Here is a 26,322-nt window from a genome sequence, read left to right as displayed (position 1 = left end):
GGAGCCCTGGGCCAGTTGGCGGGGGGCCCCGAGGGCTGACAAATGTAAACTACAGCTGTAGCAATGTGGAAAGTCTGGAATGAAACAGGAGAGACCTGACCTCCCTCCATGACTCCACTTACTCTTGCTAAGTTGTGTGCATGATTATGACAGCAAGAAAATACACAAAACAAAAATGAAGAGGAGTTATTCTTCTGGGGGGTGAAAAAAGAAAGTAGAAAAGAGAAGCAGACTGTAGAATTACCACTGCTCATGATCTGCCACGCTCTGGATTTCCACTTTCATTAGGGGTGCTTGTGAAACAATTCAGAATGAATTGGATTGGAGTTGTAGGTCAAAAAAGCAAATTTTTTTGTAGTTCTCATAATGTTTTTAATAAAAGAAATCAAAACATTTTTGGATATTTTTAGGATATAATTGTAGTAATACAGCTCCCTAGGTATTAAGAACATCATAGCACCATCAACCACACTATCTGCTATTTTAATTTCAGCCATGAAACGGGTAGCAGCAGAAATTTATAGCCTGATAGCATTTACCTTTGATCATCATAACCATGTATGTACAGAATATGTGGGACTATGTCCATCCATCCATCCATCCATCCATCCATCCATCCATCCATCCATCCATCCATCCATCCATCCATCCATCCATCCATCCATCCATCCATCCATCATCCATCCTTATCTGGGGCCAGGTCTCAGGGACAGCAGCCTAAGCAGAGAAACCCAGACCTCTTTCTCGTAGGGCTGTGCAATTAATCAAATTTTAATTTCGATTTTGGCCCCAAATGATCACAAAAACAGTGTAATTGACAAAAAACAGTTATTATTAAAATGATTTTGTCACATTACACTCTGCAAGTATACTCTTAGCCCTGATATATTCTGCAGTGTTGAGTCTTTGTGGGGCCTACAACATAACCTACATAAGTGGCCAGCGATGTTGCCGGCACTTAGGCTTGTGCAGTTAATTACTGTTAATTATTGTACAGGAAATTTACGTCATAATCTGACCTGCACCTCCCGAGAAATGTAACTACATATCAGGGTGATGCAGCCCGCAACGATCTTGATTGGCCTGTTCAGCACCATCGGTTCTTCCCGTGCATTTCCGGCTACTTTTACGTGCAGTTTTTTAATTTATCAGAGAGACAATAACCATCATCATTTCAATATAAGGAATAATAATCATAGTATCAATATAAAGGCTCACAAATGTCAGCAAATTCCTGTATGGCGATTGCTGAAACTATCAGAATGGACGTGACAGAATGAGCTAAGAAGTGGAAAAACTAGAGGGACAAATATGTTAACACCTGAAAAAATGAATAAACTGACCCAGGAGGGAAAGAAGTCCTGGCATTTTATTTGTTTCTGTTGGCCGCACCGCATGTAAAACACTAGGACGTGACTGCAAGATAATTAACACAGATTTGCTGCACGGTGGAATCTGCACCATCCAAAACACAAGCAATCTGTTCAACCAGCTGAAATTCAAACACCGCAGCGTTGCCAGTATAACCAGTATTTACTGTGTTGTCCTGAATAATTCTTAAGCTGAACTTGTTTTCTGTTTGCTCTGGGCTATAATGGGCCAACCTGACTGGAGTCAGGGGTGGAGAGGGACAATCATGGAGCATGATTAGCAGATTAGGAGATGTCCTTACCAATATTTGCTCTGCAGGTGTAATTAGCACCCCACTGGACCCGATTCATCACCAGAAACCCCCCAAAACTGATTTGACTCACGTCCCTACCAATGTTAGTACCAAACCTTTTGAATCAGAATCAGAATCAGAAGGTTTTATTGCCATATGGGTGAATAGCTTCACAACATTAGGAAATTGCTGTGGTACTTTGTGCTTACATAAAAATAAATATGTATAAAAACTATAACACAATATTACAAATATACAGAGATATTACAAAACTATAACTATAACACAATATTACAAAATATACAGAGATATTACAAAACTATAACTATAACACAATATTACAAAATATACAGCGATATTACAAAACTATAACTATAACACATATTACAAAATATACAGCGATATTACAAAACTGTAACTATAACACAATATTACAAATATACAGAGATATTACAAAACTATAACTATAACACAATATTACAAATATACAGAGATATTACAAAACTATAACTATAACACAATATTACAAAATATACAGCGATATTACAAAACTATAACTATAACACATATTACAAAATATACAGGGCAGAGATTAAATGCGATCAGTCATAATCATTTAGTGCAAAGCAGAAACCAGGTGAATGCTAAAGTGACATAATAAAGTGACTGTAAAGATAAAAGAATGTAAACTATAGTCCAGTAACATGTACATGACAGTGCATGAATGAATGAATTTTGAATGCATGTGCAGGATCTGTCAGTATGTTGCGGCAGTCACTAAAATGTGAGCAACTTTATTTGGTCTAAATAAATTGGTCCCATTTCTTCCTAGTATTATTAGTCATGATAACTGGCATTACTGGTTATACATTTCTATGTATTTATCTATTTATTTATTATTTGTGTTTAATTTTTAATGTATTTATTTGTATCGCAATTTGAAACTCCGATGTACAAACAGGAAGCCCGGGGGATACAAGCATACCCACCCCAGCCCTCTGCCTCTCACAGAGGGAGGAACAGAGTCCAGCCCCTCTCCAGGACACTTATTCCAGAGCCCAGTGCGTGCGTTGAGGTGAGCCTGTCTATAACTAAGCGGCATCTTTCAACCTCACCCATGAGACAGACAGTATAAAAGATGGATATAACCAACGTGATGCCACCCACAGGTTTGTGAAATCCCCTTATGAAGCCTCAAGTTGAGCATTTTCATCATCACCATCGGAGATTTGAAACAGATGTGATGAGTGAGGGGTAGATGTAACCGTGAGCAAATCTCCAATAATCTGACTTTCTGACTCTTAGAACGGTCAAAACTTATAAAATTGACTTAATATTTATTAAATATGACCCAAAATGAATGACTGATCAGGAAGGTGTTTACTGCTTGTGTTTCCCCATAGGAAGTATTTTTGCAACCACAATTTAAGGCACTTTCACATTGGCTTCAATTTTCAGACACAGAAGCTACACTCATGTTTTGTACTGTCTATGTACTGAACACAGTGTTGAAACACCACAGCCAGCTAGGGCTTTTGAATGTGTAATTACAGCATTGCATAATGTGACACTGACTGCCAACTGTTCAGCTGGATTTTCCTGTGTAGTAACCTGGGGCAGTTAATTTCAAGATTTGGTTTAATGCGAGTTAGAAGCTCCTTTAACCTGATTTAGAGGAACCATGAAAGTGAATTACTGATCAGTGCTGTTTTCTACTTATTTTTGTTGAAGCAAGTTAATAATTATATGAAAAAAAGTTATAAAAAAAGGACCATGTATGCTCTTAATTTCAGTTTTTAAAAATATAACGGATCTACAGAAAATTCGTATCACCTTGTCAGACTTAGTGCTTTTCACTCTAGATTAGATACAGTACAGACTACAAGTATTACAAATTTGATTTACTCTTTTACAATGCGACCAAATAAAAATGTGAAAAGTAAGTCACAGAAAAGACTGTGGTGGTGGGGCGTGGTTTTGGGGCTCGGCTGCAGGGTAGGGGTGGTGCAGCGGGTTCAGTAGGTGGCGCCAAGGGAGGATGGCGGCTGGCAGCCAGCTGGCGTGAGGGTAATGGTGTGATTCTCTCTTTTTATGAAGTAGTGTGATGGCGGTGGAGGAGAGTGGGTGACAATAGAGCTCGCTGTGCAACACTGGCCGAAAGTGGATGGTCTAAAGTCTTCAATAAAGTGTGGCTCTGCACTGTGCATCCATGTCTGTCTCCACTTTTTTTACATATTTCCTCTGATCTGCTTTCAAGTGATAAACACAAATCACATAAATAAACTTTCCCGTATCCAACTAATAAAATCAAATTCTTATCATCTGTTTTGGTACAGGGGCTGCTTCAAAGTTAGCAGCACAGTTCAGCTCACTTATCTGTGTAGAGGACATGGCTGATATGCCCTGGGGCCCCAATGGGCAAAGCTGGGTGACCCCTGACATCCAATCACAGCTGGTGAGAGGCTGGTCGGGCAGCGATGAGCAGCTGGCTTTGTCACATTAGCCATGACCATGTGTGACCCCGGGGTGGCTTGGCAGGCTGCTGCCTCACCAAGAGGCCTAAGAAGCAGCTAGGCGTGGGGATCAGGTGAGCAAATGAGCCAGAAAGGGTAGCATTTCTGACAGGACATTACTGGAGTACACGAAAAGAATGGGCATGCAAGCATGCGTTCATCTCAGCACGCGCTGGTTGGCAGCCAGCTGAAGCAGATGTTTTAGGCTGATTTGATGACTTGGACGCTCGAGGGGGTTATTTAGAAAAAGGTGTCGTGGTCAAATGTGATTTTAGCAATGTGTAAATGTTTGTTTACAGAAGTTAAAGAACTTGGCTGGAGATACACAGCTTTGCTTTTCTCACGGCAGTTTTGGGGTTGATAGAGGTTCACTGGTGAACAGCTTCCGCGTGGCATAAATAGTGCAGACCGATCGAAAACATTTGACACTGGAAGTCAGAGCTGCAGTCAGGCGAAGAAGAAGTTCACATGTGAAGTGAAGTGAAAATTGTTATACCAAGCAAGCATTACTCTTTAAAACAGTGTCTACAATATTAATTAAGGTGGTAAAGTCAAAAAAATTATAAATGACTAGACAGTATCAGTTTTTTTAGGGGCTGTAGGTGATATTTAAAAAAAAAACATGCAAAAAGTAAGCCAACCCCAAGTTTTATCAACACTTCAAATACATAAAATTAGAATTAACAGGTCTGGATTAGGAGGAAAGGATTATACACTATTCTCTTGACTAAGGAGGGGAAATGAGCTTAAAATAGATCTTCACTTTATTTAAAAAATATCATTGAAAACATCTTAAGCCATCCTTCATTTCTTTCTCTTTGGCTTCCAAGCAGCCATTTTTTTTTTAACTTATTGGTCTTGAGCAGTAGTTCTCCAGGCTTTCTTAAGCTCTTTCAAAGTTTTTCTTTGGACATTGACTAATTTTTGTTTTTACTCATTTTCAGTCCAGTCCTTATATTTGAACATTTTCAGAGGAATGTTTCTTTTTGTTTGTCAAGCCACATAACACTGCCTTATAGACCATTTAAGCCTTAAAAAGGCATCTAACTCAAGGGAAAAAAAAAGTGTTGTGTCTACACATAAAAGACAACTTAGCAAAGAAACAATTTTAAATTGTATCTTTAGGACTGTCACAAAAACATATTATTTGTTCCCATCTATGAAAAATGCTAAAGATAACACAGTTTGACAGGCATAAAATAGTATTTACATATAGTATTTATGGTATTTATATGTAGTATTTATAATAGCATCAACAAGGTGATTCCCAAAGAACTATTAGCAAAAAACCTGGCATATCTCAGCATGGAATAAAGGTGGTCATACCAAATACTGACTTTCAAACTTGTTAGAATTGTAAAAACTCCTGTTTCCTATTTGATTAGCAAATTATAAAGTAATGAGGGGTGGGGGAGGGTTAGGCAAAGATCAGGGCATTTGGACTAAACCTTTAGTCACAAGTCAAAAGTTACAGTTCACATATATAAAGTCGGCATATGCAGCACAGACCAAAGACAGCAGGACAAGAACCTTGTACCGCCTATAAATCATGGGTGACAGAAATGTTCTGGTTTGGGCTTGCTTTACTACCTCAGGGACTAGCCACCATGCAGCACTGATTCTACTTTTAATTTCAAATCATATCATAATAATGTGAAGCTGTTTGTCCTAAAGTAGAATTTGAGCCTGAAGTGGGCCTTTCGAAAGGATTATGTTCCTAAGCACACTAACGAATCCACCAAGGAATGGCTCAGAAGGAAGAAAAAAGAAAGCTTATGCGATTGCCTTGTGAAGAAAAAGAAATGTTGTGGGAGGATTCGAAACAAGCTGTACAGCGAGGAAACCCTCAAACATTTTGCATCTGAAAGAATTATCCATGGAAGAGTGGTCAAACATTTCAGCAAGTCAGTGTCGGAGACTGTTGGACAATTATGCAAAATACCTACAAAAAAATTATTTCTGCTAAAAGAATGATAACCATCTTCTGAAGGTGTCACTACTTACCACAAAAGAGACATCTCGTTTATCTTGACACTGGTTCAAAGGAGATCAGTTGTTTGGTTGTCCAAATATGCCAGAAAAAACAACCATTTACCTTTACCTTTCACCACTCTGCTTTTGAAACATTCAATTAAACAAAGCATTTTTACGATGGCTGTACAAAGCTAACATGCAGGGCATTAAAAATTGATGTTAATGGGAGTTCTTATTCCAGTCCATCATTAATAATAGCAAAATGTCATGAGGGGAGTGTCCAAATGTGAACAGAAGACATAAAAAGTGGACAGAGGTTAGCCCAGGCAAAAAGACAGCTAGAAGCAATATAATTAAACTTTTATAAGGTATAAAAGCCGCTTCAGACCCCTTCGATTTTAAAGGACGTAATATCCAGTTTGGCCATGAACAATTTATCCTTTCAGCTGGCCTACATACTACAAAGGGAGGTTGAATCCTGAGACTCAGTTTGCAGATAAGACAGCAGCATTTTAAGAAGCAAGCCTACACACACCATGAGACAGAGCACATGAGTTAGCATGTCAGCTGAGCTGGGTTGGAATATTTAGAGGAACTCGAGTTTCGAAAAAAAAAAAAAAAAAAAGTCCTGTGTTGAAAGTGATGCTCGAAGTTGAAGTAAAAGCCCCAGGCTCGAGTCCTCTCTGAGATCATGTGAAAGGACAGGAAGTGGAAAGGAGAATAGGCGGCCAGTGAGGTTGAGAGAGCAACACAGATTGAGAGGAATATGAAAGAGAGAAAAAGACTAGGGTGAAAGAGACAGACAGACAAGGGGGTGTTTCCCAATTATTTCAACTCACGCTTCAACTTTATTTGTCTGCAGAGAGCGATTGGTTTCACAGCAAGATATAGACACAAGACAATACCACAAAAATGCTTTTTGAGGGGGAAACAAACAGGAGTAACTGCCATATGATAAGATATACAGTACTGTGAAAAAAGTTTCAAAGGATTCTTTGCATTCCTGGCGAAAAGCTAAGTTTGCTCTGTGATTCAATAACTTGTAGAACAACATTCAGCAGCAATAACTTGAAGTAATCATTTGCTGTATAACGTTATCAGTCACTCATATTTTTTGTGGAGGCATTCGTTTATGCGCAGCTCTTTTGCCACTGGTCCCACCACAACAGTTCAATCAGGTCTGGACTTTGACTGGGTCGTTGCAGCACTTTGATTCTTTTCTTTCTCAGTCATTCTGTTGTAGATTTGCTGCTGTGCTTTGGATCATTGCTCTGCTGCATGACCCATGTTAGGTCAAGCTATCGCTGTCAGACAGATGGCCTCACAATTGACTCTAGAAAACTTTGGTATATAGAGGAGTTCATGGTTGACTCAGTGACTGCAGGGTGTCCAGGTCCTGTTGCCACAAAATAAGCCCAAATCATCACCCTTCCATTACTGTACTGACAGGTGGTAGGAGGTGTTTGTGCTGATATGCTGTGTTTGGTTTTCTCTAAACGTGATGCTGTGCATTTGGGCCAAACATCTCCACTTTGGTCTCATCTGTCCAAAGGACATTGCTCCAGAAGTCTTGTGGTTTGTTCAGAGGCAACTTTGCAAACCTAAGCGATGCTGCCATGTTCTTTTTTATGGGTACAGGCTTTCTCTTTTTAACCCTTCCAAACAAGCTATACTTCTTCAGTCTTTTTCCAATAGTACTGTAATAGTACCGTAATGATCTTTAATATTTAACATGCTAACTGAAGCCTGAAGCGGGTGCTGAGATGTAGCACTTGGGGTTTTTTTACACTTTCTTCGAGCATTGCATGGTCTGACCTCAAGGCGAATTTGCTGGGACGTCCACTCTTGGGAAGAATGTGGCATAGTGTATAATGATCCAGACCAGGAAGTACCAAAACTTCAGTTGTTTTTAGAGCTGCTCACACTTAGTTGATCAGCTAATCACATGCATTTCATTAGGCGCACCTGGCTGCTACTTATTCTCTTAATTCCTGCGACAGCAGGAAGTTTTTCACAGGACTGCATGGAATCCCGTTTCTATTGAAATGGAAAATCATTGTTAACATCAGCATCTAACAACCAAATAGCTCTATTTGGTTTATAGACATTGTTTCAAGTGTAAATATAATTACAAACACCCATACACTCATTCATTTTCTTCACCACTCATCAAATTCCTAGTTGCAGTGGACTGAAATCTATTCGGCAGTGACTGACTGAGAGGTGGGGGACAGCTGCTGGCTCCAGCTTCATATTCACCACACAGACTTGAAAGCGTTATTAATCTTCACTTCAAACCTGTGCTGGGTGTTCTAAAGGAAATATTTCTTAAAAACCTAAACTTTGCCTTTAACCATCTCCAAACTGATGTATTTTATCTTTGTATCATACAAGTATCCTGTACTGATGGGCGTGTTATTTTTTTTAAGCTAGGCTGCACACATGCCTGCTATATACATAAAAGCAAAAAGAGACTGCTTTGAGGGTTTAACTGTGGTGCAGATGCAGGTGCTCAGTTTACATTAACATTGCTTTGACATTTCAAAGGAGGGATGATCTTGCATTACAGCTCTGACAAGGCACAATAATGACAAATGGACCTGGAAACAGTGAGGATCTGTCTGCTGGACAAAAAAACCCCAAAAAAAACAAGAACAGTAATGAAATGCAAAGCTCCACATGGCAACGACATTATACAAGAAAGCAAAAGCTCCTGTTTTTTTTATTAGGAAGTCTACCTTTTCTATCCACGGGGCAGGTCTACTTGCATTTAAAGTACACCCTGCTCACTTTGATGAGATGGGGTTACAAAAGAGTACCATAAGACACAAAGTGGATAAAAAAGTCAAAAAAATACCCCAGAAATGCTAGAAATGTGCTCAAAACAATGTTGAATAAAATGAAATTTCAGTGTTGGAGTAACTCCTTTGGCACATTATTGCCAATTTATAAGATACCAAATCACACTAAAAGACAGCTCTGAACACAAGTAACAGGAGCACCGCTGAGCGGGTCCCAACTCTTGGCTGTTTTGGATTTGTAACAGTGTGGAAGGGAGAGGGGTGGGTCAAAGTGCTGTTATAGTAATAGCTGTTGTAGTGAAGTTTGATGGGTCTAGCTTGGACGGAATGCATCTACTGTATCGTGGGAATTTTCCCCCAGGTGAGTTCCTTCCAGAGTTATTGCATTCACAACATTTTCAGAAAACTTGACCTCTGAGCCTTAGCTTGAGGTCAAGGTCACCGAGATTCAAGTTCATTTGAGATTTTCAGTAGATGTATCTATAGTGTGAATTTGAACATCCTTGGTGGCATTTTTCTTGAGTTATGGCCAACATTAATGTTTTTGTGGAACTTGACCTTTGACCTTTACTTAGGTTAAGGTTGCTGACATTCGAGGTCATCCAAAATTTTTAGTGGATGCATCCATGGTGTGATACTGGACATTCTAGGTCACATTGTTCAAGTTATGGCCAAAATTAGTTTTTGTGGAACAGACAATAGGCTATGACAATAGTTCGACTTTTTCTTCAAAACAGTCACGCTAATAATAGATCTAGAGAACCCAGTTAATCAAATGAAATGAAAATATTAGAATTTGTCAATTAGTTATTGAGTAAAATGAGCCAGTGATTACATCTCTGAGAGAAGAAAGAATGTAAGTCTCTAAGATAAGCAGGTAATTTAAGGGTGAAATCAAAATCTGATGTTTTCAATCTATTGCATGATTATGAGGTGTGAGTGGACTGATTTTATTTACAGCAATGTATCAAAGCCTGATTTTCACAACACATGTTTAACGGCATGAATCATGGAACAAACAACAGAGATTTCATGACTCTCTTCCAAGGGGTCTTAAAATTACCTTTAAAGAGTTTGGACTTCACCAATTCACAGTCAGAAAAAAGCAGCGCAAATTATCGACCAAAAAAAGACCCCTCAAGTGTGTTGCTCCTAAGTGTGGCTTAAGAGGTCACAAAGGAACTAGCTGTAACTCTTAAGCAACCAAAGGCCTCTTACAGTGGAGGAATGACCAAATCTGGAATAAGTATACACTGTGATAGAATGGCAACCAGGGCGTCCCCTTCTTTCACCCTGTGATACATGGGATAGGCTCCATTACCTCATGACCATGAAATGGAGATGATGGATGGATGGATGGATGGATGGATGGATGGATGGATGGATGGATGGACGGAGATAATACTGAACAACAATGGTGTGCATGGCAGGGCTGCAAAACACTGTATTACACATTAAAAACAAAATGAAACAAAACAAAACCTATCCCATCTGATATATATCAGCAAATTCAAGAAAAAAGTAAGAAAAGAGAGGATATTTCTCCATGAACTGAATGTCAACAGAAAGTGGATGAATGGGGCAAGGGAATGACCCCGAACACACAAGTTGTTCTACAAAAGGAAGTTTAAAAAAAATTGAAGACAGTGTTCTGGACTGACCAAAATAACACCGGGCCATCGCCACCAATACACCTGTCACCTGCCTTTAACACCGAGCGTATCACCATTGAGATGTCTGCATTATCGTAATTTACCTCTTTATTTCCTCTTAAATGCCACATTTGTGAGGAAAATGCATTTGTGGGTTGAGCAGCAGAGTTGAGTATGTGTGCTGCATCCATGAAAAACTTACCAAATCTTCTCTTCCAATGCCAAACAGCTTATTCTGCCATTGACTCTTGTTTTGAGCTTCTGGTACCCCAGATGCTGACTGCAGTCCTGACCTCAACCCCACTGAACACTTGTGGGATCCGATTGGGTGTGCTGTTCGTGCTAGACTGAACAAAACAACCACATTGGTTGACTTGCAACAAATGCTGGTTGAAGAATGGGATGCCATCCCACAGGAGTGTGTGACCAAGAGGGGGAGGGGGCTGTTGTGGCTGTGAGTGGTTCTTCCACATGCTGCTGAGACCCCTGCTTGTTAAATAAATAAATTGCCAATATGTCTTTTTCTTCAGACTTCAATCATCCAATCCAATAGACGACAAAGAAAAGTAACATGGCAGCTTTCACAAACCGGCACCTGCTCCTATTTATTGTTAATGGATTAATTCTAAGTTTATGACAATGCATTAAGTTGATGGAAGACGTAATTACACACTAATCAATGTATATTTATGAGTACAATATCTAAACAGGGAGACATGCGGCTAAGGGAGACAAAGAGGCAACAAAGGACAGGGGAAAACGCTGACAATATATACACACATGAGGTAACGAGACAAGGGGAAACATATGGGAAGGACAGGTGGACTGAATAACACTAACGAGACAGTGGAAGCAAAACTGAACACAACACACTGGGACAGGAGACTGTCAAAATAAAACAGGAAGAGACCAAACATGATACAAATATAGACTTGAAGCAACACGGTGAATGCAACTAAATACAGCACACACAAGGCAGGGGATGATGACACAGAGGGACAAAAGAGACGCTAGAACACAGAGACGCGGGGGAGATAAGAATAACAAAGGGAAACAGGAATGAAGTACAATAACTATGACTAATATCAGATTTTATAGAACCCAGCATTTTAAGAACCCAGTTTATTAACTGGGTTCTATTTCCTCATTTTTTTCAAATGTATGATGATTTTAGGACATATTTATACATATTTACAAACCCTTTCTTGCAGCTGTATATTCTGTAGCAGATTTGTTGCATGCGGATCAAAAAACGATCTGAATGGCAAATGGAGCTGGAGCCGAGCCTGTTCTCTTGCAGTGAGAACATAGCTTTATATTTCCAAGCAGCGGGGGCTTATATAGGTTCAGTAAGGAGTATCAAGAGCCTGAAGTGTAAAGTTAACAAGGTGGATTTAATCATCGGCATTATGAAAGAGCTACCGCTGCCGCAAATATCTGTACTTGGTTTTAAAGAATATTATCAGTCAGTGACTCATCAGCCATTATTTCTATTGAATTCTCTGTCATATATGGTGTTAAAGATGTATTAGAAATACCACTGGCACTATTACCTCAGGAGTGTCTGGGAAATAAAGTGTGAAAGAGACGACAGATGTTTCACACGCATTAGTACTTCCAGGCTGCAGCACTGGAAAGCACATTTAGCTCTGAATCTTTAATTCTTGTCAGCATGTTTGTGTAAGGTTGCTTTGCTTTTTTAATGGGGACACTGCATTGTTTAAAACAATTACAACATTTGATCTGGTAGAAGAAGCAGTAGACTTCACAGGGGATCATAAAGGGGCTTGCTCTTACTTATTTTCTGACAAACCGGTGGATGCTCATATTAAACATGGCCAGTTTCCAATAATTAGGTCAGAGTATGCACCAACCAACCAAAGGCTCAGGCTTGCACAAAGGTCTGTCTGTCAATACTGAAGCCTTGCCCACCAAACCTGCTTGCCAATCAGTAGAAACGGGCGGCCAATCAGGAAAAAGCTGGCTTAAAGGGTAGGGAAAATGAACTAAAATAGCTTCTCTCAGACAGTGGATGAACTGTGGGGCTGGACAAAGGCCCAGCATGAGGTACATAAGGATTATTTTGCAAAGTGGCTTCAGTAAAACCTTGCAACCAAATGGACATTAATATTAATATTACTACAGTCACTAGATTATAGCAAAGAATGATTGTAAGTACAACATTTAAGTCATATTTGTAGCAGATATTTAACAATGCTGGGAGATAAAGGGTTAGGATTTAAAAATAGAAATGGTACTGATAAACAGTGGTTGAAAATCTATAGGGCATAAAGGCGAGACTGGCTCAGTCTCTACTGAGTCGGCTGCACCTGAATGATTCATAGGAATTTCGAGACATAACGCTATTTCTGTTTATGTAGTGCATCCGTCACCTTTTTCAGAGGGTGGACATCTCATTTTGATTCAGGATCCATATAAAATATAAAGTAATGGATGTGTGCATATATATGTGTGTGTATGTGTGTGTGTGTGTGTGTGTGTGTGTGTGTGTATTGTTCTGGCTTTGTGGGCTCTATGGTCTCCAAAATTAAAGTAAGTTAATTTAGCGGTCTATTGAGTAGTCCATTCTATTTCCCATCACATCCCAAGGTGACAGCATGATACTCCATAATACACTTTGCTGTTGTTTTGAAGAGAGAGCAAGGGAAGAGACGGGCAAAGAGATGGCTGGTGTGTTTGCTTTGTCCTCTCCTCATACACTATAGTGCTTTCTCTGACACAACCTGCTATTACAGCCCCTCTAATCAGATTTGCCGAGCGAGGCCAAATGCAGGGCTCCTATCTTGACTACCTTAACGCAGCAAAATGGGTAAGCCATCAGAACCCTCTTTGGACAGGCAGCTGAAATAACAGTGATCACTCCTGACAGCAGCGCATGAGTGGAGACTGCACTCACATTTGGCACGGTACTCAAATGTCATTTCACCTTTGCCGCATACTAAAAGGTGACGGGCTTCATCCTTCTTGCCACGCAGATAGGTTGGCTGTAGGCGAGGACTCCGGGGGACAGACAGTGACACCAATATGTACTGCAGAACGAAATGAGTCAGCGCCCTGACTGACAGACCCCAAATTGAACAGATATGTTAATGATACGCAATAAATGTCACATGGGCGAGGCTGATGCTCAGATGTGCAGTGTATAATTAGATCATATTTGAGGGCAAATTGCTGTGTTGATGGGTTAATGCGACTGAATCAATAGCAATAACAAGTCCAAAAACAGGTCGAGTATCATCTGTACAATGATGCATGAAAATCTGCCCTTGCTCAGCGTGATAATGCTTTCAAAACGATGCAAATATAATCAGTTTTTCATCATCAGAAGGTGGGAAAGAGTAGCATGTTTCTTGCTGCTTGTGAACGCCTAATTTTGAGGCAGTAGCAGCATATGTTACACAGTATGAATTAGCAACACAAAGAAGGAAACAGAAAAAAATTACAATAAATATTAATATTATAATAAATATTATGACATAACTTCCCTGGTGTTCAGGGAAGTTATGACATAACTATGACAAAATGTAACACTTGGTACAATTTAAGTCTCATCAACTCATCAGGAATTCAGTACCAGTGTCTGGTTACCATATTTTACAAAAAAAATCTGACAATATCTAATGATACACTGTATCTATTGATTATTATAAAAACAAATTATTGAAATTAAATTGAAAGTGACTCCACTTATGTAAGTGCCAAAGAACTGACCTTTATGCCAGTGAGTCTAAGGTATAATTTTGATATTTTCAACTTCATCTTTTAAATATAAATAAAAATACAATACAGTTAACAGATAAAATAGAGATACAATACATTAAAATTCAGCATTTGTTTACATCCTAAGCTGGGGCTCTTGAAGTGTGTCCTATCCATGCTCTATTTACACTACTTTACATATATTTCATGTCATGTCATATTATTATATACAGTCCTGTGAAACAGAAAGTACACTCACTTAATTTTAAAATTTTACATATCAGGACATAATAATAAAAAATGATCTGATCCTTACCAGCCAATGCCACCTCAGAGGAACAACAACATATGAGACATGACACCACATCATTCTTTACCTTTGTAGGAGTGAACATTGCAGCAAATTCACCCAAAGATCAGACCATGCAATGCTCAGATCAGAGTCTACAGACCTCAGTTAGCATGTTAAAGGTTAAAGTTCACGACAGCAGGATTAGAAAAAAGACTGAACAAGTGCGGCTTGTTTGGAAGGGTTGGCAGGAGAAAGCCTTTGCTTTCTAAAAAGAACACAGCAGCACAAAGCTGAACAATGTTCTTTGGATAGACAAGACCAAAGTGGAGATGTCCCATCGTAATTTGTCACATCTGAAAAATTTTTTTTAAAAATCATACCAGCTGGTGTAAGGGTGCAGCTGCAAGACCTGGGCAGCTTGCAGTCACTGAGTCGACCACGAACTCCTCTGTATACCAGGGTGTTTTAGAATCAAATGTCATCTGTCGGAAAAAGCTTGGACACATCGTGTCATGCAGCAGGACAATGACACCGAGCACAGCAGCAAACAACAGAACAGAACGGCTGAAAAAAAGAAAAGAATCAAAGCCCAGGTGAAGTCCAGACCTCGACTCAACTCAAATATTATAGGAAGACCTTTAGAGAGAGCTGTGCAGAAATGAATGCATGGCAAGCCTCAATAAAATGAAGCGGCGTTATGAAGAAGAGTGGGCTAAAATTCCTTCACCATGATCTAAGAAAGTGATTATTTCAAGTTATTGCTGTTAACAATTGCTGTTCTACATCCTATTAAATCACAGGGCGTGCTCTTAGTTTTTTCACACACTGCTTCTGTATTTTGGTTTATTTTTGGTTAAATAATGGCATGCTGTAATGTGAAATGTGTTGTTTTTGATATGAGATTGTATTTAAATAATTTTTGAACCTGAAAAAGGACCAGATGATTTGTTATTATGTCCGGATATATAAAACCTAAGAGCTGAAAGAGGGTGTAATTTCTTTTTTGCCATGACAGTCGCAGTGCAGACTGTAGCAGACTGAGAACAAAGCAGCATCTCCCTTCAACATTAACTCTGGACAGTTTGTCGGTGCGTCACAGGATTAGAGAGACAGATAACCATGGCGCTCATATCCACACATAATGCCAATTTATGATCACAGATGAACTTCTCGTGCATGCCTTTAGACTGTTGAAAGAAACCGGGGCAGCTGGAGTTACACACACCAGAAACCCAGAACCTTTGAGCTGTGATGCAGTTGAACTAACCACTGCACCATTTGCTTATGCTTGACAACATGTGCTGCACTTACAGTTACTGGTTAGTAACTGTAAGTGCAGCAATAGTTACCAGGCATCAGCCTGCCTGGTAACTATTGTTACCAGGCAGGCTGATGCCTTTTAAGGAACCTGTGTGTCACACGTGACGTTTGTGACCCAAGTGTCTGTAATCTAACAGTGACGAGGTCACTGTAATCAAATAAAAAGTATGTATATTTGCATAAATTTCAGTCAGCTATTTGCTATTTGAATGCTGTGCATCAGTTTTTGCTGGCTTGAGAGAATATAAATAAAGGTCAGGTTAATGCAACATTATGACTCTACCATGGCAGGGCAGGTCCTAGCACTGCAGCTATACTATATTCCCTTGTTAATATGTACCCTCACAGCTGTAGACAGCTACAGCCACTAGGTGGCTTTTTTATTATTATTATTATACTTTTTGGTCTGATTAGAGGATGCATGCACAGTTGGTACCCTTTAAGTGGAGAGGGCCGCAACAAATTGGTGGGTCTGCACATAGCCATACTGTACATGTGCACTGGATAAGATCCAACAAGAGCAACAGTCAGATATGCTTGAAATTAATGATGGCAGGACAAGCAATTACAAAGGAGGGAAGGAAAGAAAAGCAGATAGTAAAGCCACAAGAAGACACTTGAGAGCTAATCGTTAGTAAAACATACAAGCACAAAGATATAACCTTGAAACAAGATGACTAACACTAGACATGATGACAGAGATGGGAGCACGGGAGGCACGGGAAGAAAATAATTCTATAAACAAATAAAAACTGAAAAATACAACAGGGACCAGGAAAGCAACAGATCCGAATGACAGTCGAAGCGTGATATTGAACTGCTGAACCCTGTTTGTCGAGAATTCTGATTCAGGGGAAGTCCTGAAGTAATCATTACCCAATTGTGAAAAGTGAGTCAACATTTCCTTGCCTCACACCTCCAGCAGAATCAGGCTCAGGGAGGGCAGCCATCTGCTGCAACCATTTGGGGTGAGAGGACAGAGAAGAGAGAGAGAACATTACATATGCAGACTTTCTTAGTTATCTGCAAATTAGCATTCATCCGTGTATCTAAGGCTCTTTTTGAATTATTCCCTAGTCACTGCAAATCCAAAGATCAAGCTATTTCAGTAGGAATGATGAGATGATTTGGATTACCTACCCGTAACTTAATCTCAGTGCTTGCAGGCTATCATTGCAAAGACTAAAATCTCAATGATAACAGTTAACTATCTGCAGAAATATTTACATGCTGCCTTTACAAAACTGGACAAGAATGCCATCGAGTGTCACGCTGACAATCGTGTGAAGACAAAGAAGCTGCCACATGAGTCATTTCTCAGCAGGATAAAGTGAAAAGCTGTCCACGGCTTCCTGATCCTCACATTAAAATATCACTGAGCCTTCAGAGGAGTACAAGGTGTAGAGCACATTTTAAAATCCTGGATGCATTTCCTTTGATCAGATCAGCAAATCTCCCACTGCTCACAGCCATGGAGGACTAAAGCTCATCTAAAGGCACAGGGAAAGTTCTGTCACTTAATATATACAGTAGGTAGGTGTTACATCCATCCATCTCTTTTTCTTAACTGTTTATTAAAATCAGGGTCAAAAGGGGGGAGCTGGAGCCTAGCCTGGCTGTCAAAGGGCACAAGGCAGGGTACAAGCGCCACACAATGGGTAGGAGGTGCGCCACTGTCTGCTAATACTTGTGCACTCCAGGTCTGGAATGCTTTATTGTGAAATACTTCCTGTAAGAAATGCAATGTAATTAAAAAAAAAATTCTGATATAGTAATCCCTGTTTGGCTTAAAATGCTTTTTTTTTTTTTTTTTTTTTTTTTTTTTTAAAGTTTGATGCATATTCCTCCATTTAACCTCTAGCCAACAAAAAGAACACTGAACATTATTTCATATTTCTTGCAGGTGATTGATACAGCAGAGGAAGGAGACAATGAGATAAGGGGAGGAGTATCAATCATCATTTGCAGAAGGTCATTGGTGTGGACACTGAAACCATTCTGTCCTTTTACTTGAGTTTTAAATTTAGCCTCCTGTCAGCTTCAGTCTGGATATTATGGCAAAAGATCCCTCTTACAGTAATTAACTTGACCTTCAGGATGCTGATTATTCCCCAACGCTGTCTTGTATGGGTTGACTATATGTTAATACAGCCATATTATATAATCCAATTGATTACACCCACTTAATTAGTTTGACCTAGCGGAGTAATGCATTCATGTTTAGCCAGGAAATTCACTTAAGACCAATGCTTCTTACATATAATGAAAACAACAGTAGCCCCTTGTTCCTAATGACTATTTTCATGCTCTTATCTACCATCTGCTGCACTGACAAGGTGTTGCCTCTCTGTGATGCTTAATTATGTCCTGTACAGTGGCAGAAATGCATTAGTGGAAGTGCTGTTCTCCGGTTCATACATTGAACTCCACCTTTTAATGCCGTTCAGCTGATTAAACCATTGCTTAAAAGTTAATAAAAGTCGAGCATGGTTTTTCTACCATTGTGCACCCCTAGCTTCATCCACCATTAAACATTTTCATTGTTGCCTAGCAGCAAGAAGGAAGACTGATTATAGCAGAGACCTCTAATCATTCCCTTTTACTCGAGTGACATTCAGAAAGTACTTGAAAGCAAATCCTTTTGAAATTAATTCAGTCTCGGTGCTTATATTTACTTCATATGTTGTATGCCTTAATAGCAATTGTTTTAATGTGATAAATGACTATTATTAATGTATATAAAGGCATCTTAGGTTAGAATTATTGGCAAACACAAACTATGAAGATGATAGGGTAAACTTTTAAGCAACATCACCATCGGGCCATCTTGTTTATAGAAATAAATGGGAAGAGGCTCATTCCAGGACAACATGACCAACTTCCTCTTTCTGGTTTGGCTATTTTAAAGCAGATCACTGCCTTCTGGGATATAGTGATGGGATATGTGTCCGACAGTCAGATGTAGCAAAAGTACAGACACTCTGTACTTAAGTAAAAGTAAAAATGCTCTGGTAAAAGCTGAAGTACTCATTCAACTTCTTTACGCAGGTAAAAGTGAAAAAGTACAGGCTCTGAAATGTACTCAAAGTAAGAAAGTAAAAGTAGCTCTTTGGAGGACGTTTCTACAAGCTATTTTTATGTAAAGCTAACTGAACCTGCTATATTAATATAATATTATAAAATAATCTTACATGAGAACACAAATGTTATTCCAGTCTAAATTTTAATTCTAATGAATGCACTCATCTTGAATCTGTTATGTGGGACACAAGCTGTGAAAGGGTATTTAAAAACAGCTCTATTCTCTGTGTCCTCCATAGCAGAGGGTGACTGTGCCTCGACACCTAAACACAAACATGAGGATACTCAGGGGTTACAGTGGGATTCAGAAGGTGGAGGAACCCTAAGATCAGCTGTAGTGGCTCTGCATGGGGAGAAGAATCACAGCTTTCTATTGTGAGCTGCAGTAAATGATGTTGGTGTGCAGGCTGTGATCAGCTGACCTGCTGCTGCTGCTCTGAGGTTTACTGCTCTGTGTGGATGAACTGAACTCACAAAGATGTAACCCAGTATTTCACAGCTATCTGAGCTGATCTCCATCCCCTACACTGACAATATGCTGTATACAGGTTATATAAATGTTGAATTCAGCGAATGAATGAATCTAAGCATCAGCAGCTTTGATTCAAACTCATCTCTGCTACACTTCACATAACCTGTAACTCTGACCATGAACACCTGTGTTGGCCACCTGCCAAGCCACTTGAGAGACTTCTTTGCCGACGTCGGCCATCTGCCAAATCTCTGCCACACAGCCAGCCCCCAGTTTCTTCACCTCCACTGCTGGCCACGTGCCTAGCTCCTAGAGTTTCATCCCCTCTGCTGCCAGCCACAGACTGCTGGCTCACTTGTGGTTCCAGTAGAATGGGATGCAGTGCTTTTTGTCCTGTCTCCATTCCACCACTCCCAACAAGTCGCAGCAGATGGCTGCTCGTCCCTGAGCCTGGTTCTGCTGGAGGTTTTTTCCTGTTAAAAGGGAGTTTTTCCTTCCCACTTTCGCCAAGCGCCTGCTCATAGGGGCTCATCTGATTGTTCAGGTTTTGTCTGTATTATTATAGGGTCTTTACCTTCCAATATAAAGTTCCTCGAAGCAACTGTTGTCATTTGGCACTATATAAATAGAATAGAATTGAATTGATAGATTGTCAAACAGCTAATATCCGCTCGCCTATGAACCAGTTATGATCTGGTGCAATGGCAGTTTCTGGCTTGGTGCTGTTTGAGAAGCAGCTTAAATTTTGAAATGGCAGAAAGCCAAGTATTATGCACCTTTATCTAAATGGAATTTGTGGCAATTTTCTTGGGTAGAGAGAGACTCTGCGGGGTGTATCTGTGAACAATCTGTGAATTTGTTGTGGCAGCACCTCTCATAGCAACTGAGCCCAACCGTTCCAACCATATGCTTTGCAGTTTTGCGGTGCCAAAGGTTGAATTGGTGCTTGATTTGGTCAACTACAGTAACCCTTGACTTCAGCTTCACCCCACTGCAGTCTCTCAAAATTGCAATCACAGTAAATTTCATTATTTCTTTTGTTGCTTTTCTACAGGTTTATTAGAGACAACAACTAGAAGTGAAGGCAGGTGACAGTGAATCTCTCTTCTAGGACATACACAGAATAAGTGGTTAAGTACACAGATGATTCAACCAGGAATTTCATTACATCAACACAGAAACCCTCATTATCTAATACTGCTCAACAAACAGACATTGACTGCTAGCTATGCTTGTAATGCAAATCATCTCCATATCATTAAACCACAGTGTATCAATTTATCAAGATCTCTACTAAGCTGAAAATACAATAAAACCAAAATTAACTACACTAGTCCCTCAGTGGCACTGTGTTGGTCTGCACTGGCATTACTGAATGCATAATCTAACACCTGATCCACTGTACACTTGAAAACATCTCCACTGCTTCAGCTGCTGTTTTGTTTACAATGTGCTGCTTCCACAGACAACACTATACTCAGGACAAACTATGTGCTTTGCACAAACCCATTTCTACTGCTGTGCTGTGGAATTTCACCATCAATTTTTCCTGAATTTCCTTAACCCCAAAGTCACCGCTGTAGAAGTGACAACTCAGTCCTACCGGCTAGTTGTTAGAAATCATTCAAAACATCACATGCTCTGAAATCACGATATGCTGCTGATTCAGACAACGAGGCAGCAACCAGATCATGGATCTGAATATAGATATTTCATCTTTGCTGGATGCTTCCCCTTTGATAGTCTTATGCATATTCATTAGCCGTGATATCCACCAGAAGGTTATTATCCATAAATGTCACTCTGTAATTAATTAATCCTGTCTGCTGGTTGCTCTCCCTGCTTCATTAATGAGCCAAGTCTAGCTGATTGTATTCATATTCATGTGTCCAAATATACAGCTCTATTTCAGATTCAGATGCCAGAATATTTCACTTCATTAGCAGCAGGAATCGCCGGAGGGCCATTTGACAGGCAGGATCTGCATTCTGAGTTTCCTGTCAGCAGTGTGCTCAGGATCCCGTTTGTCTGTTTGGGTTGTTACAGTAATGAGGGAACACATGGCTCTGGAGTCAAAAGTGAGGGAATCTCTTGGTCAATGAGGCAAAGTTTACTCACATTGGAATGAGAATCACCTTCAACGTGTAATGCGGTCCAAGGAGACGCTTATGGGGGTAATTTTGTGCTGTTTAGCAAATTGATTTTTAAAGCCACCCCAGAGGCACATCTATTACTGTTGGTTTGAGTTTTAATAAAAATCCAATATGAATTTGCACAAAGCCAAGAGGAGTAACTCTGGCATATTAGGCTAATAGAGAAGAATACCACAGCTCACGAATGGCTTGCAAATAGTTTGACATTTACCCTGCCATGCACTCAATTATTGGCAGAGAATTTTATCCTTAGGCTCTGCTCAGTTATGCATGGTGCTTTCTGCAAATGGTACTAATCTATACGGGCTTTAAGGGAAACAGTAACATATGCACAGCTGATATGTGGCCAAAGTGTGTGCTTAGCAGCATGGCTTAGTGCTACGAGAGATAGCATCATAATTGAAAAGTCACATGTCAAATCCCCCAACACTGCCTGGATGTAAAGTGTTCTTGAGCAAAACACTAAACCACTTCTTGCAAGCTGATAGGAACATAAGCGAAATGTATAAGACATTAATGTAAATTGAAATACTTGCGTATAAAGATTCTTTTGTGTTTCCCAAGGCTTCTGATTTAAATGACCAGCAGCTGTGTCTCTTATATTAAACTACAATCCCTCAGCAGTTTTTGAAAGCCATTGAGTTAACTGGTTTGCTAACTTAAGGAAATAGGCAACTGATAATAGAGGTGAGCTGCTGGTGGAACACGCTTCAATGACGACACTTCAAAAAGGAAAGAAAATGACTAAAGAAGTTCAAGCCAGAGGAACTTGGAGTAAAACTGAAGCATCTGCCTAGCTGTAAAAGCCCTAAAGGTACATTAATGACTTGTTATCCGGGCTAAATGCTAACCTCAACATCCTGCTAAAGTTTCATACTAATTAAAGCATTGAGGATGTCTTTCTGGCCATCTTCATTAGTTGGAGCAAATATTTTCATGTTATATAAAGCAGGGTGGCATGAGACAACAGACACGTGAGCAGCAAATAACTATGCATACAGCACGATGCATTATAATTATGTTTACTGATAAAATTACCAACAGTAAATATAAGAACTCATAAGGCAGCAAAGCCATCTGTGGGAAATAAATTGCCTCCATCATAAACAGATACTGAGGAAATACAGTAGCTAAACTTAGCACCAAAAGTAAGGCAATTAAGTTTGGTTGATTATTTCTTTGTGGTCACAGTAATAAAGCTTATACAGTTGGAAAGTTTGTTTATTTCCCTTTAAATTATACCACATTTGTAAAGAAAATCCATTTGTGGGTTGAGCAGCAGAGTTGAGTGTGTGGGCTGTGCCCATGAAAAACTGTCCAAATCTTCTCTGCCAATGCCTAACAGATTATTCTGCTCTGACTCTTGTTTTAAGCTTCTTGCAATCCAGGTGCTGACAATCAGGCTTGTCATTATTGGAGGCAATCTCAAAGTAGAGAGAATGAGATGAGTGTGGCAATCCCATATATCCACAGTCTCGGACTGAACTCTATTCTCCAAGATGACAACGCTCACCCCCACAAAGCAATTTATTAGAGACTACCTCCAGAATTTGGAAGTGAAGAGGGTGGGAAGGCTTTCCTGCTGTCCTGACCTCAACCCTATTGAACACTTGTGGGATCAACTTGAGTGTGCTGTTTGTGCCAGAGTGACCAACACAACCACACTGGCTGACTTGTGACAAATGCTGGTGTGCCATCCCACAGCAGTGTGTGACCAAGCTGGTGACCACCAAGAGGAGAAGGTGCCAGGCTGCCATGATTGTGTGTGGTTCTTCCACATGCTGCTGAGGCCCCTTTTTCTTAAATGGATAAATTGTCAAATTGCCATTGTGTCTTGTTTCTTCAGACTTCAATCATCCGATAAACAACACCAAGAAGAGTCAGTTTTTCATGGACACAACCCACATACTCAACTCTGCTACTCAACTTTTCTTTACAAATGTGGCTCCATTTAAGGGTAAATAAACAGGCCTTCCAATGGTATCACATTGTTACAGCAAAGAAATAAACACAAATTTCGCACATTTTTGGACTACATTTATTTCACAAGTGACTCAGTTTCACTGTTTCAGTAAATGACCTTTGTGATCCACTTGTCAAAATGACTTAAATGACCCATTCAGCCTTGTGAAAAACTAAGGACACCATTACCGCTTCCATAGGCATTAAGAGGGTAAATCGTAATCAAGTGCTGCTAATCAAATGCACTAAATTGCAAGTTGTTGTTGCAAGTGTGACCACTGCAATAAATGCTTTGACAGTTTGCTGGTCTGGAGCATTCAGCATTCATAGTCTTCCCAGGAATGTATGTCACAGCAAATTCACCCATAAATCAGATTTTACAATGTTCAGAGAAGCTAAAAAAAAAACAAAAAAACCCCCAAAAAACTCAGGCTCTACAGGCCTCAGTTAGCGTGCTAAATGTTAAAGTTCATGACAGTACAATTAGAAAAAGACTGAATAAGTATTGCTGGCTTGGAAGTGTTGCCAGGGAAAAGCCTTTACTCTCAGACTAGAACATGGCCACATGGCTTAGGTTTGCAAAATTGCATCCGAACAAAACAGAAGATTTCTGCAACACCGTCCTCTCTATAGATGAGACCGAAGTCGCAGTGTTTGATCATAATGCACAATGCCACAGCATTTCAGCACAAATACCTCATACCAGCCTGTCAGGCTTGGTGGTGGAGGGTTGCTCATTTGGGCTTTTTTTTTGCAGCCACAGGACCTGGGCACCTTGCAGTCACTGAATCAACCATGAACTCCTGTGTATACCAAAGTATTCTAGAGTCAATGTGAGGACACCTGTCTGATAGCTAACGCTCGGCTTAAATTGGATCATGCAATAGGACAATACCAAGGACACAGCATTCTCACTCAGCACACTCAACCTCACTGAAATGCTGTGGTGGGAACTTAAGAGAGCTGTGCAAAAGAGAATGCCCACAAACCTCAATGAATTGAAGAAATATTACAGAGTCAAAATTCCTCCACAGTGATGTGAAAGACCTATATAATCACAGAGAAAAGGATTACTTAAGGCCATTGCTGCTAAATGTTGCTCGACAATCTATGAGGGTGTACTCTTTTTCACCTGACTGTATATAGTGTGTAAATAATGGTGTATACTGATGTTAACCATGGCCAAATTTTAAATAATGACTTCTGCACGTTTGGAAGTAATGCCTAGCTTTCAACCCAGCTCAACAGCCACAATATAATGTGAAGACTGACACCAGAGTTTGTAGAAACATTGTTTTTTATCTTAAATTACTTAATAACCTCATTTAAAAATAACAAAAGTGTCATCTCCCCCAAGCCCACCTCAGGCATGCCTTTACCCACACCTCGTAATTAGCAGTTAAGCTTTGGCAAGACCCAGAGACTCTTGCACTGCAACTGAAAGGCAAGTAGGGGTTGCAGAAGGGAGTAACACCTATAAGCGAAAAGCTCAGGCTCAAGTACTCTATTTCAGATGTTATTTTCTACTCTTGGCTCAGTATCATGACAGTGAGGCCGGCTATCCTAGAATGGTCAACACTACTTGGTCTGTGATCTCAGCAGCCCCACTTTTAATCTTATAAAGAGGGTTTCTTTAAAAGGAGATGAGCTAAAATTCATGAACCGAGGGGCTGCTCCAGGCCCTCTTTAAAGTAAATAATTATTTTGAACTACGAGTCATTCATAATGACCACTAGTGTGTGTGTGTGTGTATATATATATATATATATATATATATATATATATATATATATATATATATATATATATATATATATATATATATATATATATATATATATATATATATATATAGTTATTTTTTTAATTCTTCAAATTTGAATTCTTCAGTATAGTGCTAATTTCAAGTCATAGTTGTTGCAGCTTAAAGATAAAGTACTGCAGAGACTAATGGAAATGCAAACCAAAATATTTGACTAATTAAATCTGTGACATGTGTGATGATGATGAAAGTCATTATCTTCTAAAACTTTTAAAAGTCACATCACTTCGGGGACATGCAACATGCATATATCCTAAATGTTGGTAAGAAATGCCATGGTAATCCAGTCAATCCAGCTGTAATGAGATCTTCTCTAAACCACAAATGCTAGGTGAAAAATCAGGAAATCATTGAAGTCATTAGTCATTCATCTTCTAGGAAGCAAAAATATCTCTAGCAAATGTCAGACTGATTGACATTATCATCCCTGAGGCCAGGGTATAGTTTTACAGAAAACTAAAGCTGATCCAGGTGACTGTGATTTAATGAATTATAGATAAATACATGAACAGATGGAAAATGCTGTTAGGTTTAAGTGATTTGTACTTTCCAAAAATTATTCCGATTAAAAAAAGACTAATGATCTGTGATATATGTGAGAATAAGGACTCGTTTACATAAGAATGCTTTCAGATGAAAACTGTTTTGATGTGTTTCGGCCTCCTGTTTACACAAGAACGGCATGAAAACGACACTTTTTAAAAACGGATTCCAGAGTGGAACTTTTTCAAAATGCTCCGGTTTCCATGTAAATGGACAAAAAAACTACTTTTTGAAAAGGGGGGTTCTGGCACATGCACGCTATGGTTGCTACTCCTATATCCACACTGCTACTTGTGGCCTGGCAATGGGAACTACAATGTTTTCAACGTCTTGCGTGTCCGTGTAAATGGAGAT

The sequence above is a fragment of the Archocentrus centrarchus genome, chromosome 2 (assembly GCF_007364275.1).
Source record: "Archocentrus centrarchus isolate MPI-CPG fArcCen1 chromosome 2, fArcCen1, whole genome shotgun sequence".
NCBI classification, from domain to species: Eukaryota; Metazoa; Chordata; class Actinopteri; order Cichliformes; family Cichlidae; genus Archocentrus; species Archocentrus centrarchus.
This window is presented reverse-complemented; position numbering follows the sequence as displayed.